Here is a 6821-nt window from a genome sequence, read left to right as displayed (position 1 = left end):
AAGTTAGCATATCATAGATATGGTAGAGATCACTGCGGAGTTGTGACTGAAATTTGCAGTCACTTAATGACAGAAATGCTAATCTAATTAAAATAGCCAGCACAGTTGCTGGAAGCTACTAGTGCCACTTGATGTTTCTCTGCTGCATTTAGTGGACTCTGCTTTTGTCAAGCTAAACTCACTTCCATATAAATGCCTTATTGCTCAAAACCAACTGCTAGTTGGTCACTAATGCCACTTGGAAAAAAATGAGGTACAGCTCTACTATGTCTTAGAATGCCCATCAAGACAAAGCACAGCTGACCCCTGCCACCCAACATGGAACTATCATCATCAGGATTCCCCCAAACCACATTGGATGTAGAAGTGGTGAGGTCCTAATTGCAGCAGTGTTTGCAAATGGAAAATGCATCACACTCCAAACTCCCAAGAAGAAGGGGGACACGTTTTTCATACAGTTTGCTCTGATACTTAACAAGAGAAGTAGGTCTTGAACCAAATCCCAGGCTTGGCATACAGTTTGAGACCCACTTGCTTCAGGATTCAGGCTGATCAGAACACTCCTTATTTCTGCTGGGTGAATAAGTGATATGTTACTGTCCAGAACTCAATTATTCCTTGGTGGCCGAGTCAGGCTCCACTGCCCCTGAATGCTGGGGGATCAGGAAGGACATGTCTCTGTTTCCTAAACAGTGAGGAGACATCCCAGACTGCTGTCAGCCAGAGTGCATCTGCAGCAATGGAGCTCTCAAATCTCCCAAAAGCAGAAGCGAGAACACAGGCCCAGTCTGTATACTTCTTCTACTTCCAAGGCAGGGGTAGGGAGAGAAAATGGTCTGGTAACTTAGCCTGAGCCTTCTCTTCTACTACAATCTGCCTGGAGCTCAGTCCTTACCTGCACTTCCCCTCATACTATTGGCAGAGACCTTATAATGCAAAAGGAGGCAAGGACAAGCTGTACTTCCAAATCACTCTGCACATGACTACCTACGCAGGTATCGTGCCTGCCACTTCATCCACGTGCTGGCCCCCTGTTTAAAAAGTTTGAGGATCCCTGGCCTAGAGCCTCATTTGATGGGCCAGGGACTAGGCTCGTGCTGTGTTTTGTGATTGGAAGTGACTGCAGAGACTAGCGGAGGCTTATCAATACTGGATGGGATAGGAGTTTTCAGATGGAAGAGACCTACAATGATCATCTAGTTCAACTGCCTGACCAATTCAGGGCTGACCAAAAGTTAAAGTGTGATGTTAAGGGCATTGTCCAAATGCCTCTTAAACACTGACAGGCATAGGGCATCCTAACACTGGACCCCAGGGAAAAGAGATCAGCACCTCCCTCTTCACTTCCCCTCCTCAGGAAGCTGTAGGGAACAATGAGGTTGCCCCTCAGCCTCCTTTTCTCCAAAGTCCTTAGCTGCTCCTCATAGGACGTGCCTTCCAGCCTTTTCACCAGCTTTGTTGCCCTCCTCTGGATGCATTCAAGGACCTTCACATCCTTCTTAAATTGTGGAGCCCAGAACTGCACGCAGAACTCAAGGTGAGGTCGCACCAATGCTGAATACAGCAAGATTACAGCCGAGTACAGCAGGATAATCACCTCCTTTGACCTGCTGGTTATGCTGTGTTTAACGTACCCCACAATGCGGTTTGCTCTCTTGGCTGCCAGGGCACGCTGCTGATTCATATTGAGCCTCCTGTCAACCAGCACCTCCACATCCCTTTCTGCAGGGTCACTCTCCAGCCATTCCTCTCCCAACTTGTGCCCAGCATTACTCTGTCCCAGGCACAGAATTGGACATGTGTTCTTGTGAAATTTCTTCCCATTAATCATAGCCCAATGCTCCAATCTATCTAGATCCCTCTGCAAGGCCTCTTGTCCCTCAAGAGAATCAACAGCACCCCCCAGTTCAGTATCATCAGCAAACTTGCTAATGCTGCATTCAACTCCTGCATCCAGATAGTTGATAAAAATATTAAACAGAACTGGCCCTAGAATTAAGCCCTGAGGAACACCGCTGGTGACCAGTCACCAGCCAGATGTAGCCCCATTCACTACAACCCTTTGAGCCCTGCCGTTCAGCCAGTTCTTCACCCAGCGCATGCTCATCCCACAGTTGGAAAACTCGTCCAGAAGGATGCTGTGAGGGGCAGTATCAAAAGCTTCACTAAAATCCAGAAGAACTACATCCACCGCCTTTCCTTCATCCACTAGGCAGGTGACCTTAACGTAGAAGGATATCAGATTCTTGAAACGGGACTTTCCCTTTGTGAACCCATGTTGACTGTGCTTGATGATTGCATTGTTCTTTAAATACCTTTCAGTAGTACTCAGTATAATTTTCTGCATAATTTTTCCAGGTACTGAGGTTAGACCAACAGGTCTGTAGTTCCCTGGGTCTTCCCTCATGCCCTTCTTGTAGATTGGAATAACATTGGCCAAGGTCTATCAGTATTATTAAAGACCGAGGGGGGGGGGGGGGGGAAAGCACGCATTGAATGCCTCTGCCTTTTCTTCATCCTTATTTGTCAGGTGACCGTCTTCAACAAGTATCGGTCCAATGTTTTCTTTAGACCGCCTCTTGCTATTAACATACTTGAAAAAGCCTTTTTTTGTTGTTTGAAGCAACACTGGCCATTTTAAACTCCAGTTGAGCTTTGACCTTTCATGTCTTCTCCCTGCATATATGAACCACAGCTCTGTAATCTTCCTGCAAAGCCTGACCTCACTTCCAGAGATCATACAATTTCTTTTTCCTCTTGAGCTCTACGAGGAGTTCCCTGTTTAGCCAAGCTGATCTTCTGCCCTGCCTGCTTGACTTTCTACACAGTGGAATTGCCTGCTCCCGTGCTTCTAAAAGGTGGCTCTTAAAGACTGAGCAGCACTTGTGGGCTCCTAAGCCCTCAAAAGCAGATTTCCTGGGGACACTGCTCCCTGAATAGCTCAAAGTTTGCTCTCCTGAAGTCCAGGGTGGCAACTCTGCTGTCCTTTTTTCTCATTACACTGAAAATTTTAAACTCAACCATTTTGCAGTCACTGTGGCCAAGACAGCCACCTACCATCACATCCCCCACGAGTCCTTCTCTGTACATAAATAACAAGTCTAGGAGGGCATCTTTCCTAATTGGTCACTGAGTACCTGTGACAAGTTCTCTCCTATAAACTTCAAGAATTTTCAAGACCTGCTCATCACTGTTCTTTCTTTTTGTAACAGGAAAGCCATTTCTAGTTTGCTAATCTCATGTATTGCTCCCTACCTGTGGAAATATCTGCTGTTGCAATAGTTCAAATTTGTGCCATGCTACAATAGTTAACAGCTCTTCACAGTGACTTAGCATGATATGCTGAGATGCACAGTGGTTGAGTAATAGATAGCCAGTGTTGTTTCTGAACTGGGGGCAGCACATTTTCGCACCTAGAAAAGTTGGTTTGTTATGAATTTTGAAACGGATGTAATCTCTACAAAAGTTTTCAAGAACAAACATAGAAATGACTCAACAAAAAGAGACCTGGACACAACTGGAGAGCTCACAGCTGGAACCAGAAGTTGGAAATTCCACTTCTGTAAAAATCAAAGTAACCATGTTGCGCTCTCTGAAATATGAGTCTACCTTTATCTGACAGTCAAGAACCACTCCATGGGAAAACAATTTATAATGTGGACACCGAACAGGAAAGGTTTCCTGACTGCCCCATGTTTCCCCTTTATTAGACACACTTTTCACTTTGTCTGGATCATGCTATGGGACCAGAGGCAACAGAACAGCATCAAGAGTATTTTCTATGACTGTCAGATACAATCCACTTTCAGTCTGGGATCAACTCAATAGTGCTAAGGAGACTGAAGGCTATGCTATCAGTTTCCCACATAATTTTGCATATACACAGTAAATGGCAGCAGCGGAATTTCTTGATTTGCTATCATGGCTAACAAATAGAGAGAACTATTTCAGAGAAACAGTGTTCAAACCACAGGAAGCCAATGCCAGCGGCAGCAGTTGTTGCTGTGTGCTGAAAAGACTGAGAGGCTTGTGAGTTCTCTGGGAGGTGTCTGACAGGGCTTCTGGGCCCCTGGCACCCTTGCACTGTGTAGGGAAGGATTCAGATGGCATGCAACTCGTCTCGTGAAAAAGGCGGGCGAGAGTTGAGTGGTGCTGGCTGTCACAGCTAGTTCAAACCACAGAAAGCTGCCTATAACTGGCATGCAAACAGGGAGTGGCATAGTAGTTTGCATTTTGCATGAGAAAGGTAGCACCCTGCCAGCTGTTGGGCTGCTGCCTTCTCTGCTCACTCACAGGCTTAGTCTGCAGCCCCAATGGTCACCCCAACTAACTGATGGCTGTGCAAGCCTACCCAGTAGCTTGAGATCTCTAGGGAACTAGAAGGGCTTATTAGGCAGTGCTTTGAGATTGTCAGAAGAATGGTGGTAGAGACCAGGCAAGGGCTGCACTCTGCAGCAGACAGGAATCTGCAAACTAGCCATGCTAGCCTGAGATGAGTGGCAGTAGCCACCCAGGTGGAGCTTCCTGTCAGGAAAGCTGCTGTTCAGGTGGAGGGCTGCAAAGACTGAACCCCACACTCCTGGGTAGAGGAAGGTGGAAGCTCCACCTGTGCAAGGTGTGCTATGGTAGAGTCACTCAGGAAGCAGGTGGAGGAGCTGCAGGTGGAAGTCAGCAGGCTATGCTTTATTAGGGAGGGTGAACAAAAAACAGTATTATTCAAGTTGTTGCAAGAAGAAATACTAGGTCCCCATGACACTGTCCTCCAAGGACTACCAAAGAGCGTCCACAGAGAACAGACAGCACCTTGGAGAAGGAGGTGCCATGGTCTCTGGTGACCCACAGGAATAGGATATTGCTTCACTCCCCTTCCCCATATGTGCCAACCAGCAAGAGATATGAAGCCTTGGCAGTGGACAATACCAATGAACAAGATTCACAGGGACAAACCACAGCAGCAACATATACTAAAAGCTGCAAAAGGAAGTAGCGAGTGCTAGTAATGGGTGACTCTACTGAGAGGCACTGAGGTGCCCATCTATTGGCCTGATATACAGCCAACGGAAGTTTGTTGCTTGCCAGGAGCCAAGATCCAGGATGTCACAGAGAGACTGCCACAACTGGTAAAAAGTACAGACTACTGTCCACTACTTCTGTGTGGACACCAATGACATGATAAAGCAAAACCTGGGTAAGATCAAGCAGGACTTCAGAGCCCTGGGGGCCCAAGTGAAAGGGGCAGGTGCCCAAGTGATCTTCTCCTTTGTCTTGCCAGTCAGAGATAGAGGTGCAGGCAGAAGTTAACACATATTGCAGATCAATACCTGGCTTTGTGGCTGGTGTCATCACCAAGACTTTGGTTTCTATGGTCACAGGATGTTCTTCAATGAATACAGACTACTGGGAAGAGATGGAATCCACCTATCTAGAAGAGGCAGGAGAATCTTCACTAGCAGATTGGCTGTGACACCTGTATATCCATAAGCAACAGGGTGGATGAACCACTACTACCAGAGCAGTGAGGAACACTCCCCAACCCTCTCCAAAGGCAAGAACCCCAAGTCCAGCCACCTCAAGTGCATGTATACCAACGCACGTAGTCTGGGCCACAAGCAGGAGGAACTGGAGCTCCATGCCCAGTTTGAGAGCTATGATGTCATAGGAATCACAGAAACTTGGTGGGAAAACTCATATGACTGGAAGACCACAATGGATGGCTACAAACTCTTTCCGAAAGATATGAAGGGAAGAAGAGGAGTTGGAGTTGCACTTTATGTGAAAGAGAAATTCGAGTGCATGGAAGTGAGCTATGGAGACCACAAAAGTTCTATTGAATGCCTCTGGATAAAGACTGGAGGGATCGTCCACCAAGGGGGGTCTTTTGTTAGGTATCTGTTACTAATCTTCCAATGAGGATGACAAGCTTGATGAAACCTTACTTTGGCTGCTCAAGGAAGTCTCAGGCCAACAGAACCTGGTCCTCATGGGTGACTTCAATTACCTGGACATTTGTTGGGAAAACAACACAGCAGTGCACAAGTCGTCCATCAGGTTCCTGGAATTCACTGAAGACTGCTTCCTGCTACAGATGCTAGACATGCTGACTAGGAATGGCACATTGCTAGATTTACTACTCACAAACCAAGAAGACTTACTTGACAACATAACTGCCAATGGTAGCCTTGGATACAGCAACCACAACATTGTGGAATTTAAGATCCCGCCGAGCACACCGAAGGTGAGTAGTAGGACAAAGACCCTGGATTTTAGAAGAGCCAACTTCAAGATGCTCAGAGTTGGGCTGTGAGGGATTCTGTGGGAAGTATCCATGGAGGGCAAAGGAGCTTGTGAGTTCTGAGAGTTATTCAAGAACAGCTTCCTGAAAGTCCATCCCCTACAAAGGGAAAGGAAGAAGGCAGAACAAGAGGCCACCCTGGCTTAACAAAGAGCTTTTGGGTGTGCTTAAAAGCAAAAAAAGAAGCGTACTGACTATGGAAAGGAAGCCAAATATCCATCGAGGTCTACAAGAACCTTGCTAGGGCATGCAGTCAGGAAGGCTAAGGCTCATCCAGAACTGAAATTGGCCAGAGATGTAAAGTACAAGAAGAAAGGGTTCTTCACGCACGTGAGCAGTAAGCAGAAGCAGAGGGAAGACAGAGGCCTGTTGCTAAACAGGGCAGGGAAGCTAGTCACTACTAATGCTGACAAGAGAGAGATTCTCAGTACCTTCTTTGCCTCTGTCTTTACCGATGCAGCTGGACCCCAGATCACAGGATCAAGTAGCTATGACAATGCATGTGTTGACCCACCAGTAGTGGAGGAAG

The sequence above is a fragment of the Falco cherrug genome, chromosome W, assembly GCF_023634085.1.
Source record: "Falco cherrug isolate bFalChe1 chromosome W, bFalChe1.pri, whole genome shotgun sequence".
NCBI lineage: Eukaryota > Metazoa > Chordata > Aves > Falconiformes > Falconidae > Falco > Falco cherrug.
This window is presented reverse-complemented; position numbering follows the sequence as displayed.